Raw genomic sequence first — 14,685 nt, forward strand, 5'->3', positions numbered from 1 at the left:
CTCAAGAAAACTTGTGCACATCCGAACATTAAACTGAGCGATCTTTCTTACTCAACCCCCCCCCCGCTTCTAAATGAGTCAGTGAGGGATACGAAATATGAAAGAATACAAAATACATTCATTAATTCACTACTTATTTCATGTCAGTGAAATAAAAAAACGAAACTCTCAAATTAGATTCTTAAGAGAATCCTATTCTTAGGAGAAGCCCCTTCAACAGTTCCTAACTTGCGCCATTCCGAATAGGGATGGGCTGAGAAAGGGGAGTTGGAACAAGGCGGTGATAAGTGAAATGGTTGAGAGATAGGTTTAAACTTAATGTAGAAATAAAGAAGGGCGTACACTGTTCGAAAATGTACTTATGCAATGTTTTATGATTATCGAGACAATCTAGAAAAAGGGGGGATGGAACTCTTAGCCATACGTATCACGTGGTATGCTCACCACACCCGCCTTCCATATAAATGGACTTCACAGACGAATTCTGTAACTTCAAGAACTTGAACCACTTCGTTTGTTTCTTGCACGTATGCGTCAACATTCCTGTTACGTCAAATGAAACTTGAGTGATCGATTCTTATTACTGTTGTTCCCAAAATGTGCTTCTGTGAAACGATTTTTATAATGCGGAGTATCCATTCTAATGACTGCTCACAAATGTATTGTGGTGTGTTTATTCAGCGATTTTTTTCCACTTTGAAAATCGCCTAATCAGATCCATACGTAGAGTGACTGACGGGAGTGAATGCATTGAGTCCAAGCCTGCACCGGTGTTAATTGGAAAGAAATGTAAGTTCATTCACTCTAAACACAATATTAATTTCTAGTAGGTTGAATAGGAAACATTTATTTTATTGAAAACAGTTTTTCTAGATAATTTGTTTATACATATTGTATTTATTGCAGTTAAGACAAACCATTGTCTTCATGTCTTACGTGCGCGTAAAATCTCAATCATCCATTAAAGTAAGGAAACGGCTTTGTTATTTACGATTTCGTCAAGTTTTGACACACGACCCCGCCCTTCATTTATTTGGTTGGGTTATCCTCAGCGTCGGCTGCACAGAATGATTCCACGTGTAATAAGATTTGAGGGGTATTGTGTGTATATTAATGTCTAGGGCATGTCATATGTCCGAGGTCATCATCCCTGCAGTTCTGGAGCTGTTTCTCTTTTTATAGACTTGGACCTTTTAGCGTTAGCATGAACTCTGACTGATCCCCAATATTTCCAACGTTGTGCGAGTTGTACGATCATTCTCTCAACACGACCTTCCACCATCTAATAATGCAGCTGTCAATTGGACATTCGTATCGCTTTACGACTCCAACACTCTTTATGCAACCGACGTAACCGGAAGTGGCGTCACAAATGCGATCGGCGCGCCTCTGAACGGAAGATTAGGAACAATTGCGCCTCGCAGAACACTAGAACTCGTTCTTCGGCAAAACCGAAAACAAAAACAATTTCATCGAACGAAGCGAACACTAGAAAAAATGCCAAAACGTTACACACGCAAAGTAATCATGAAACAAGTAATCCTGATACTATGGAATGTTTTGTCTTTCTTCTCATGACGAGAAATTATGACCTTTCCGAAATTAACCTGTGAAAATAACTTCTTTGACATACCACAATCACTACAAATATCCGAAAGAAACGAACCGATCTGCGACGTTTTCATTTGTTCCTAATAGTTCTATCTTCATTATTTTTAATTACGAACCGTTAATTAAGGCCACGATGTAATAAATGCCAGATATTATTCCCATCTTTCTTTTCTTGTTCACATCAGATCAATTATTCACTAACTTTAAATGATCGTAAGATATTTCTCGATTTCTTTCTTTGCAGCAAAGAAATTAAAAGTTTATTTCTGCCTACGCTTGGAATTGCTTACATTATGCAAATTCTAGAAATAAACACGTGAAAATAAATTCGAAAAGTTATTCTTGCTAATGGACAGTGAAAACTTACAAGTTGTATTGCATTGTGCATATTTTTCTTCTGTTACGATGATTGCTAACTTAGTCATTGGCGAAGATATCACAGGTGGGATTTCTTCACTTTGCATGAAATTTCTGTAAATGTGCAACGTGCCATTTCTCTTGTTGTGGAAACATTATTTCTTACACATTCTGGTGAATACCAACCAACCGAATGTACCATCATGAGTATCTTAGGTGAGCAAAAGTGCTTCAGAATCATGTCAGTTCAAAGTTGAACGGACTGTGGTTTCACCACCACAAAAGTAACTCGAAAAAAGAAATCCGAATACTATACAAGCCATTTCGAATGAAAACAGAAAAAAAATGAAAGGTTTGGTTAGCTAACCTGACCATTTAAAATCAGTGAAACGAACAAATCGCCATCACCCCAACGCAAGCAAACAAAGGAAGAAAAAAAAAAAAAAACACACACACCCAAAAACATGAAAAAAAAACCAATACCACAAATGATGTGGTCAATAAGACCAAAGACCGGAAGTGATGTCAGAGACGCGATCATCGACATGCGTGCCCGCACGAACCCATTTTTACCTGAAAATATCCTCCCCACCCTAATCCTCACATCCACTCAACTTGAAAACGCCCCACAACAACCAAAAAAAAAAAAACACTTCGATCCGCCCGTTTTCTCCAAAACACATACCCATCACCTCAAAAATCCACCCATCCTGACACCTCATAAAACCCACTACTATACACTCCTTTCCCCACAAATCGCCAACACACGTTCCCCTAATGACGCCACACTGATCATAAAGAATGAAGTCTGATTATAACGCGAACACAGAATAATACTAACAAGCCATTAATCGCAAAAAAAAGAAAAAAGAAAAAAGAGTTCAATAACAATATTACGACCAACTGACTTCAAGAACCACACTAAAGAAAAGCACGAAGAAATAACTTGCTGAATAGTTTTGTTTCGCAAGGTGGCGCATTATGGTTTTTCTTGGCGACGTGCGGGTCGATATAATCATGTCAAATCCGTGACGCCAAAATTTTCCCCCTATAAGGTCACGTGACAACGTTACGTTGGGAGTGTCGGAGTGAAGGTTACTGTCGTAAATTCAGACCGATCTCTTCCGCTCCCATTCGCTGCGCTAAAACATCTTTTCATGCGATGCTCACTTCATTTTTAAATTCCAATCAGGTGAAAAAAGTCATCTTTAAAAGTCAATTACTTTAGGCACTTCTGTAGATTTTTCACGCATTTATATATTTTTCCCTTATTATTATTATCATAATTATTGCTTAACCATGCAAATATAAGGGACCTCGCGAAGGATAATGGAAGAGATATTGTACCAATCTCCGCCACTCGCTATCAACAAAACGTGTGACAGAATTAATAATTACTCTTCAACCATTGTCAACTAAGGCGCAGAGTTTTGCTCGCAGGATTTGAATGGGACTGAAACCAATAGTACAAAAAAAAAAAAAAATAAATAAATAAAATAAAATACAAACAAATCCACTTTTTCTCTAACTCCTAATTAATATTTTAATGCGTCTTATTGTTGCCTCGTTTGGAATACGATAATAACAGAAATAATAAACAATGATATAACGGATTTTACTGGAATGCCCAAACCAAAGACCATCGAGATTTTCAGAAGTATGAGAGAGAGAAATGACGAGGTTCTGTTTACTAAAGCAGCGGTGGTAAAGAACGTATAAAAATAAATCTTAATGGTTGTTCATCTGGTATTAGTAATTAATCCATTTTTTTAAAAAAAACATTCCATTTTGAAATGGTTTATTCTGGATTCTCTCCAGATTTCCTTCTAACTCATCGTTTATTCTTGTGGTAAACGGACCAATGTAGTTTCACTTAATTAATGTTGCTGTCACGGATAGATTTTTGTCATTAATTATTGATCTCATTGGGATTGAGGCTATTTTGGACAAGTTAGAGATCTGAAGCATATTAATGTTGCAATAACGATGCTTTGTGCACAAGTATCACAGATGGGATGAATATTTAATCCTAATCTAGTAGGGTAACCAATATTTTACCCTATCTAGTATAAAAATCTGTTACGTTTTTATTTATTTTTCTATTAATATTCCTACCGCTTGGATTCGTTCCAACTGTAGCAGTTTTCTAAGGAACCAATCAACAAATATTGTACAAGTATTTCAAGGTTGTTATGCAGTTGTAATCGTAATCCATAAAGTTGGAAGTCAGGGAATGAAATGGAATTCGAAGAATTCCATTTCATTTATTGGAATGTTTGTCTGTATTTCCAGTTGTCCTTTTATTTCATTTCCTTCGCTGGTTTCTGAAATGAGCATCGAGCTAAGAAGATGTTCGCCTCTTTGCGTCCATCTGTCTGAGACTGTGCCATCTGACAAGGGATCACTTGCCAGCAATTAGGAAACACACATCGGTGACGCCGATCAATGTGTTCGCAAACTGTCAGTTTTAAGGCAGGAATGCTAAATAGAGCGGATTTTAATGCACGTCATCTTATTTAGAAGCCCTTCAAGAAACTTTCCCATTTAGTTCTCGACACGCCAGTTGGCAATGAAATTCAATTTAACGCTTAAGCGGTGGCATTATTGTGTGGCAATCACGCTCGCGTGTTATTTTACTTAGCTGTTACGTCCAAATTTAGCTTAATTGATTTTGCACATTATGACGGTATCAAACTCATTTAAGGGAATTATATTGGATTTTCTAATTTGAATTGCTATCGGTGTGTGTGTGTGTGTGTAATATTTTATTTATATTTTTATGACGGGAAAAGTGCTTCAGTTTGAAATACTCAATGTATAAATTGAGTATTGAGTGACCATTAAGATATTCATCTCAAAAGCATTTATAATTTGCAGAAGTGAAACACTTCAGTTGCTGAAGAAAGGAGACTTCTTTCAATAACTAACTACGATGTTTGTCCCCATCCCATGACACCTGCAGCCAGTTTTCCAAGAACCCATTTGAGAGTTTACAAATTTGTGGAACCCCTTCAGAGCCTTCTTGGAGTGTAGCCTAAGCCTCATCACATTGCAGACTTTTTTGTGCAGTACGGTCGTTATGCTTGTGTTCGGCGAGAATTAAGAGAAACGTAACAAAACACCGGAACTCAATTAACATCCATGTTAATGTAATGGATGGATTTCAAAATGCACAAATTATTTTTTCTTGCAATACATCAGACAGGATGGTTCGCATACGTCATATTTAATAGCCTCCCCACCATTGAGTAGTTTATTCAAAGACGGATTGCAAAGATTTTATCACAGGTAGGATTCGATATACCTTATAGCTGCCGTATTTACACTGGCAGTTGTTTCTTGTGTGATGTCATTACTTTCTCTTTTCCAATTAGTTCCACCTAATTGACTAGAACACATCTAAAGAATAACCCTCGTGCATTAATCTGAGAGATCTGGAGTCTTGCAGTTTGGGCATCAGTTCTAAGAAAATTGAGCAATTCAAAACACTTGATTTTAAGAGACTTCCAAATGTAAAATGATGGACCTTCAACCGTATTAGATTGAAAATTATTTATTCTGTAATACGCACAGTTTACTGTGCAACTCATTTGCTTTTGTTTTTGTGTGACACTTGTTTATATAAATTACGAAATTTTAAATGCTTAGCTTTCAAGAGCCACGCAAAGTGTTTATTACAGAATTAATAATTTGAATTGATTTTTGTGTGGCCCATGTTGTGGTTTTTAATTTGCCAAAATATTTAGGTTGAATGTATTTTATACCAAAAATAAATATTTAACTTCTTTTATTGCCCAAAGGAGCAGTAGAACTTTCTTGGCCGTAGCCTTTTGGGGGTCGGAGGGAGAGAGCATTGTTAGGTAGGCGGTCTCTCTCCGATGATTTTTGAAAGCCTCATAAGAAAAATGTACAGCAGATAACCGTTGCCATCTTATGATCCTAAACCCTAACTACTACTATTATTGTCAAACAATGGAAGGTTTTCAATTTTTGTTTCAATTTTTTTTTTTTTTTTTTTTTTTTTTTGTAGTGACGGAATTAAAAAACTAATTTCCTGGAGAAATGAACTTCACTTCTCTGTGCGATGATCAACTAACTCAGGAACTGGGTGGGAAAAAAACCCATCAAACAAGGTATTATTTCTGGAAAAATTATCATCAAATAATTCTTTTCGGCGACTTGAATGCAACTTGTAACGGTCTTTTTGCTGCAAACCAGCATTATGGCTACGCAGACGCCCTGCAGCTGTTTTAAAATTAGTTTAAACAGTAGCGAATGCAGCATACATGCGGGAGTCTCTCCCTCCTACACTTATGTACTACTGTGCTGTGGAGGATTCATTTCAGAACCAAACTATTCAGAAGTGAGAAGGAAATCCTGTCATTAATGGGATATGGAGAAAGGCATAAAATATTAATATTAAGCTACATGCATGGTAATGAACGTGCAAGATAAGTAAGTAGAACTCAGAGTGAAAGCAAAAATGCATTAACGAGATCTTTCCTGACGATTAAATCTAGAAAGAATGGAATCGAAAGTTCTTAAAATGACTCATGTTAGCGAAATGGAAAAAGAAAATAACCCAATTGGTGTTCATTAATGTTTGAATGCACTCCGTTTGCGATGTGAATGGTTATCGAAGTGCAGGAGATTCTTTAAAATGACCATTCAAACAAAGTGAACTCAAAGTGTGTCCCCTCTAAGTGAAAAATTAGGGGTCTCAGTGCGGTTATTTGTATACTTTTTTTTGCCTGTCATCGAAGCTCTGAATCCTCTTTTCCTGAGGGCTGCAAACTCCCTTCGATTTTTCATAACAGGGATTTAACCTTCTTTAACTAGTTCCTTTCTGCTATTTACCGATGTGTTGTCAACTAGGAACAATATGTCATAACTATATAGTGGGTTTAAACCTGTCGTTACTGCGCCATTGTAAATGTGGGGGGGACTATTATCTTATTTATTATTCTATCTTTTTTATATATATATATCTTTCTTTTATTATCTTACACTTTATTTATTCTCTTTATATCTCTATCTTATCTCTGTATGTATTTATATGTTCATATACAGCTTTCAGTAATATACTTCTAACTGTTCTTATCACTCTTTGGTATATCTTTAATATCCCCTTACGCTAAACTGCCTTCCGCACTTGCCTACTTATTCTTCGAACACCAGAAAATTTATTTGATTAAAAGCTGCACCACTGATGTTCGTTTTCTATTAACAAGAAGTGTAACATGCGTCCAGTAGTTTTCTATTTACCCTCAGAATATCCCTAATTTAATTAGTATCTGCAGTCGTGGTCTACTATCTATTCTTTACTATCCTTTCTCTTGGGGTCCCACTAATAGGCTCTAATATTTTTTCGGAACAGTGCATCAAATAATTAAGAATCGGGCGACACTTCTTTAATATTTAAACAACAAAATTTAATTTACATAAGACAAATTTACACTGCATTTGCAATAATAGAAAAAATCATCTCAATTCAAATCTGCATAAATAAATTAAGTTCCTGCATTTTACTCACGCAAATCATATCACATATTTTGACTAATTTTCTTAATATAACATAAATCGTTTATACTGAGCAATGGTACTTAATACTTAATTGTTAACTCTTATTCACCGAACACACAAACAATATCTTTTACACACAATTGCTCTTTCCTTTCTATGCTGGGAATATTCTGTAGGCAAGTTTCACCAATACTGCAAACAGTTACACTGTGACTTATTTCAACTACAAATTCCTGACAATTAATTACTTTATAATCTTCAACTGTTAAATATGCCTATTTAGATCAGCCTCTGCTTTACAGTCCACTAATAAAAGTTCTCTTAAAAGCTCAAGAAAATTTAACAAACGGGTCAACTCACTTTATAGCTGCTACCCACTGTGCACTTGGCTTCGAACTGGACTTCTGTTCCCTTTTTTTTTTTTTTTCGTGTCAGGTTTTTCTCTCCCTCTTTACGCCGGCGATGGATTTACTGACGCTTCTGGGATGCTGTACTCGCCACACTTCGGACGAAGATTATCAGCTTGTGGAATGCTTGCATGCGCGTTGGGCCAACGGAGCAATTTCTTCCCTCTGGTTAACAGCTCCCGGCAAAGACTCGTCAATTCGTCGTCAAATATCCGCTTTGCCTGGCGGATTGGCTCCTCGTCATCTTTCTTTTAGATCACTGGCATAATTTCTCCTGAAGTCGCGTTCGCGATGACGTACATCTGTCAGATAACTGCCGACGACCTCTGGATCACTGACGAAAATTTCAGGAACCAATGATGCGATCTTTTCGCCAACGCCTTTTATTCGGTCACTTGCGAATCCTTGTACGGAGATATGTGACCCCCGAAAATTTAGTGAAATCTCTTGATTCTTTTCTCAGACTGACCCTTCCTTTGTTTTTTCCAACGCTCCCTAAATCCTATTCGTTCTGGCAGCGGACATTCATTTGAAGCTTTTGTCGGTCCACCTAGCACTGACCTTGAGCGTTTTCATGTAGAACACACAAAATTTGGCGTCTTTACAAAGAGCTAAAAATATACTGTTTACTAGTGGCAAGGTATTGCCTTAATACTACACCTTCTAGAATATTCCATTATTTGGCAGTGAGCATATACAATTCCCATTGGGATTATTTACATTTAAACAAACATCTATGTAAAAGTTACAAATCTTACTGGGCTTGACCTTGGTAAAATTTATGTAAAAATATTTAGACTTTTTGGCTACATAAATATTTTTACATCATTACCATGATGGAAATATGTTGCAAAGAAAAAACGGAAATCATCACGTTGATAATTGATGGGAAATATATGATTTCCTTTTTGGGGAGTGGGATTTCTAGACCACTGGGATATACCCCAGCATCCGTCAAAATTGTTTGATTCCATACATTAAGGTACAATTTATCTGAAACAACCCCGCTATCTCTCTCGATGCACCACACGACCATCTAAGACGTCATTTAAAATGAGAGCTCAGAACTATTGAAGCCTCATTCAGAGAATTCTTTTCTACTTTGTTTCTTGAATCCTCTGCAAGTATTTGGTCATATGAGTGTAAGTAGAATGGGGAGGGGGGGTAACAAGAGCAGATTCACAACTTTGAGGATCATGATTTCATGAATCGCAAGAGGAAGTGATTTAAAAATCAAAATAGTAATAAATAAAATAAATAAACGTATCCAAAAGGCCAACAATCTATTTCACAGCAAGGCGCATTTGTTTCGAATGAATGCGCAGGATGCGAACGAATTCACAGGATGCGTTGTCATACGAAAATGGCGCCCCCTTTCATATTAATTTCGTTCTTCTCTTTTATCCAACTTGGGCAGAAAAATCCTATTAATCATCATCTTCAGCTGACAATCAAATACAACCTCAAATGTCATCGTGTTCGTATCGCCGTATCTACTAATGTTTATTTTTACTCAGAATTATGAACGTGCACTTTAAGTATTATTATAATTTATTTATTTATTATAATTTATTAATATTAAAAAAAAAACTGATTGTGTATGCTGAATGCAACCGAGAGATTTCTAAAAACTGTGAAAAACATTTCGCTAATGAAAAGTAAATAAATAAAATAAAATACTGCAGGTGGCGTTGTGATCGTTTGGATATTGTCGTTTGTAATGTGGGGAAAAGAACATGAAGAGAGTTGATTCTTTCAGATTTGCTGTTTCATACTTGTTCATAATAGCACTTTTTTCCCCTTTTGTGCACGACATCAAGTGTCGAAATAAGAAATATTTACAGTGAATGTGTTTTTCATTCAAAACCTGAAAGTGTTTTATATTAAAGGGAACAGAAATTAACAAATGGTTTTCTCTTTCAAGTCACAGAACTGAGTAAATTTAATAAAATATTAATGTATTGTATTACGTACATGTGTAATAAAACCAAAATTATGTCCCTTTGAACGTTGTTGAATAATAATATTCCGAAATGCATTTTTCTCCTCTTTCTATTTCACTAGGCATGAATGCACAACTTGTGAGTTGTGCTTAGGGAATATAACAGTTCCTTGTTTATTTTTCCTTTTTATTTAAAAAAAAAAAAAAATCCGAAATAACATTCTTTAAATACTTAAAATGAAACTTACTCTTGAAGTAAGCAAGATCTGTGAAGGTTCTTGGGACTCATGCGAGCGTCGGCTATCATTAGAAGATTGAGCTCGTGATGTTTGTTTCTGTTCTAGGCTACTTCTGTCACGGCTGAACATCGGGCGAAAAAGAAGGGGTGAGAATGCATCTGACACGCCGATCACACAAGTATCGATCGAGTAAGGCGGAATTTGGATAAGATTTCTTTGCTGTCAAACACACAAACATTCAAGTTAGCACGGATCATAGTTGCTTGTTTACCAACAGGGCGAATTTCTGACATTTCGTTTTATATCTTGGATCGTCAACCACTTTCTTCGAATGTCTTGGCGAAACATTCTGAGAAATTCAAAGCAAGCTAGCTGTGAAATTTGAGTTCTGTCATATGCAGTTTGTTGCACGCGTCAAGAATGTGCAGCCAACGTTCCTGTGTTTTGTGCATCTTTTAATACGAGCATTTGGTTACGTCTAAAGGGAAATATGTCGTGCAAAGTGAAGTATTTCACAAAGTAATGGAATGCTTAAATATGTAGTAGTATTATGTGTCGGGGAACTTGGTTAACAGCAGAAACTTTTAATGTACTTTACTTTTCTTATAAGGACTGGCTTAAAGGGGGGAAGCAAGAATGCTTTTCATCTTCTCCGTTATCTGTAGAGGACATGTAGGAATAAGGTGTTATTGAGCTATATAAAGCTCTGATCATGGCAGTAGGGTAACAGCAATAGCCGAGCCTCAGTTAGAACTTCATTGACTACACATTGCCATCCATTACTCTCCCAGGGAAAAAGAATATCAACGTACTTTGCTAGATCCACTGCAACACTTAATCACAGAAATGATTCTGGTAAGAAAAAGGTGTAAGCGAAGGTTTCTGTGGGTAAGCAGTTCTAGAGATGGTTTTTGGTATTGAGACCACATGTTTATTTAAAAAAAAAAAAAAAAAAAAAAACCTTACAAGTTTCGTTCGTCGTAAGACTTTCATCATCAGGGATAATGGTGTATCAAAGTTTAACACAACAACCAAATATTATTGATAATTAATAGTCAATTAGGTGTTTTTTTGACTTCACAACTGTTCATTAATTGAGAACCCGAATACCAATTGATACGTATGCTGGTTGTCTGATAATATCACGGCCTCTTCGAATACTCTTATCAAGATAGGAGATTTTATCCGCAGTGAAAGATTTTCGTCGTCGTGACATTGATGGGGAAAACAGCTTCTGTTTCATTTCACATCCATTTAAAACGTGGATATAAAATCAAAATCCCCCAAGATCCTAATTATTATTCAATGTGTATAGAGATGTGCTTTAGTCTGTTATGATAAGTAAGTAATTATGTCATGCTAATGATTCTAATAATATCAATTACGAATAATGATATCTTTGACACCAGGTGGCGTTGAGTAAAAAACTACAGAATAAAGAAACAATTTGTTTTATTTCACATCAATTTAAAACGTGGATATAAAATCAAAATCCCCCAAGTTAATATCGGTGTGATATTAATTTTGCGATGTTGTTTGTCATGACGATAGCTTGCCGTTTTGCCAAGCATTCTCGCCATTCTTAATTAGTGGAAGAAACTTGAATTGATGGTGTCGAATGTTTTAGTTTTATCGTATGATAGTAAGGCTGTTGTGTACGTTACTGATCAAGTGAAAGCTCATGGAGTCATGGAGAACATCGTAAATAAAGATTTTTTTTCCCTTCCAAGGGGATTATCGATTCAAAGAAAATTTAATAAACAGCAAGAAAAATCTCAATAATTTGGATCTTAGAAAACAGCGGCAAATTATTTGATGATTAATGAGTCATCCATGTGTAATATGAATTCTTCGAGCGGTTTTTTCCTTGAAAATAGATTTTTTTGTTAATCCCACAACAAATCGAGCCTAGAGTTCAAGTCATTGCTTCCAGTTAGTGTTAGACTGCGGGAATGCACTTGGGCATGAAAGTAGAGAATTGACGACCAATTTCCAATACTCTAGGCTTAAAAGAGGGGTCATCTACTCCCTGAAGCGGAGTGAAAAGGAGAATAAATGCCAGATTCGCATTGCAATCTTATGTTAATTGCAATCTCTCTCTCTCTCTCTCTCTCTCTGTATATTCCCTATTCTTAGAACTTTTTTACTCCCGTTGTTTCAACCTGCCTTTCGTTTGGAAATACCTGGGTTCCAGTCTCGTCCAGAACGCGAAGAACTTCCATCAATGCTCTTAATGTGAAGATGAGTTAGCCCCTCTCATACGGAAGTACACAGTTCTTCTTTCGGGAACTTGAGTTTTTCATCCCGCATACAGGAAAACCAGCCAAGAGAAGAGAACACACGCAGCTGATAGGCATAGGGCTAACCATCTTATCCTGGAATCACAGTTACTCTTAAGAGCCCGTAAGAACCGAAGAAGATAACCCCTTCTCTTGCTTGTAAGCTTGAATGACCTCCGGACATATTTTCATGATTGTTTGGTTTATAATAATAAAGATATCCACTCGCTCCCTCTAATAAGTTTGACTTTGTGAAACGAATTCCAATTAATGCCTCAAGAAATTTCTAAATTACGGGCATAAAAAGTGATGCCGACACGAAGGTTGATGACATTAACACAGCACTCAGCGACGCTGAAGTCAACTGACAGAAGCGCAATGAAAACAACGAATTTGAAACCATTTTAAAAATATAGCAATGAAAACTACTAGATGGCGCTATTTTTGACACCTGTCACGGTTTTTTTTTTTTTTTTTAAAGATAATCCATTTCTTTAGGAATTTCCAAATAGGCTTTTCCTGTTTTTTTTTTTTTTTTTGTAATTTTCGGAAAACTAGTTCAAGGTCATATCCGCACATCAAATGTTTTCATCTTAATTTCGACTAGAAATGGTAAAATTCGCCAGTATAGCACTCCCTCTCTCTCTGTCTCAGTTTTGTGGAGTAGCTTATTTTCTGTTCATTTTAAGTGGCGAATTGGGCTGAAGAATGCGTCGAAACATTTTATACTTTAATCATTAGGTTTAATTGGAGACGCAAGAATAAATGAAAGAAGCATTTGGCAGATAGAACGATTGTATTAATAGGTATTGTTACCTTCAATAGGGGAGAGGGAGAAGGTGTATTGTGATACTTCGTAACGAAGCAGTTCCGCTAAAGCACTTCGCCACTGTACTCCATGCCGAGGGTGATTTGCCGCCGAAGTAATTGGGAACCAGCTGTACATTCTTTTATCATCGATCCAACTGCAGATTACGGTTTTCTTTCAGTCACTGTGGAGGATGACATGAATTAAGCATCTCGCGATATCGCGTGGTATTATTCCATCCATGACTGGAACATATTAACATGTACAATTTGTGTGTGAGAGAGAGATTTTTCATTCAGAAATCAGAAAATGTTAGCTGATCCGCACTCATCCATTTCCTATTAATGGAAATCATGTCTGGATGGGGGGGGGGTTAGTGTGGAGGAATTCGCTGTAGTAGAAATTATCGTAGAAAATTATTTTAAATGAATAAATAGAACCTCCCCCTGTGGATGGGTGATTTATTAGAGACGTGTCTCTTTCTCCCTGGTTTAATTGATATCTTTCCTCCTGTTATCAGCCGAACCGATTGCCCCAAAGTGAAGTTTTAACAACAAACAGAAGGGGTTTAGAGACAGACGTGAGATGATTCTGGTTACATAAATCGCATTGAGCTGGAAAAAAAAAAAAAAACTCATCATTTTAAGCTTCGATGTTCATCAAAGCTCAAAATTTCCAAGTTAGAAAATTGTGTAAAGAGAAAAGAAGGTACGGAATACGCCATTTATGATTAAAAGCGCAAATCTGAATCTCATTTCAACAGATTGAGATGTAAAAAAAAAAAAAAAAAAAAAATTAAACGTTTCGTTCGTTATTTTCTTGGTGGTCATGGGCAATATCGACACCATGTTTGGAATGCACCAACAGCAATGCAGTGCTGCCACCTCAGAAGAAATGGCGCGAATGCATTCAGTTTTTTTTTTTTTTTTATATATCTACTCTATAATATAAAATAAGCCTTTTTTGTAACGCTTTTGTGTCACGTTTTTTGACAAGTTATTTGAAACGTCTTGAAACTCAGGACTACCCTGAGTGTCGAGTCTTCAAAATTCGAGGCATCTGAATTCAAGGAGAACCGGCCTACCAGTCCGGAACTCGGGGGGGTTGGGCGCTGTAGGCGCCAGGGGGCAGAACACCCCTTTCGAGTTTTTAAAATTCGAGTCATCAGAATTCAAGGAGAACCAGCCTACCCGTCCGGAACTCTGGGGGGGGGGGCGTAGCCCCCCCAGAGTTCCGGACGGGTAGGCTGGTTCTCCTTGAATTTTTTAATATTTCTTGTGGATTTTAATATTTCTTGTGGATTATTAATATATCTCTTTACGAAATTTTTAATATTTCTTGTGGATTTGAATCACGTGATACTAAAAGTCTACTTGAGAACAAGTTCCTTTGTATAATGGGGTTTCCCATCTTATGGTAATTTTTTCTTTACATTTTCAAATGGAAAAACAAAGACATAGTTGGCAACGACGGATTTTATGGTTCTTAACTGAAATGGGCCAAATTTGAATCTTAGTCG

The 14,685-nt window shown here is 36.6% G+C and overlaps 1 protein-coding gene across 1 annotated transcript in view; it reads left to right on the forward strand.

Annotated features, from left to right (window-relative positions):
* The first annotated feature begins 652 nt into the window (after positions 1-652).
* Positions 653-14,685, forward strand: part of LOC150092067 (uncharacterized) — a 50,978-nt gene continuing 36,945 nt past the window's right edge. Inside the window, exon 1 of the mRNA XM_090415336.1 lies at positions 653-789. The gene's annotated coding sequence lies outside the window, so the exon portion shown is untranslated. The remainder of the gene's footprint in view (positions 790-14,685) is intronic.

Source organism: Typopeltis vanoorti, unplaced genomic scaffold (assembly GCF_054136105.1).
Source record: "Typopeltis vanoorti isolate ZY-2024b unplaced genomic scaffold, IOZ_Tvanoo_1.0 HiC_scaffold_84, whole genome shotgun sequence".
NCBI lineage: Eukaryota > Metazoa > Arthropoda > Arachnida > Uropygi > Thelyphonidae > Typopeltis > Typopeltis vanoorti.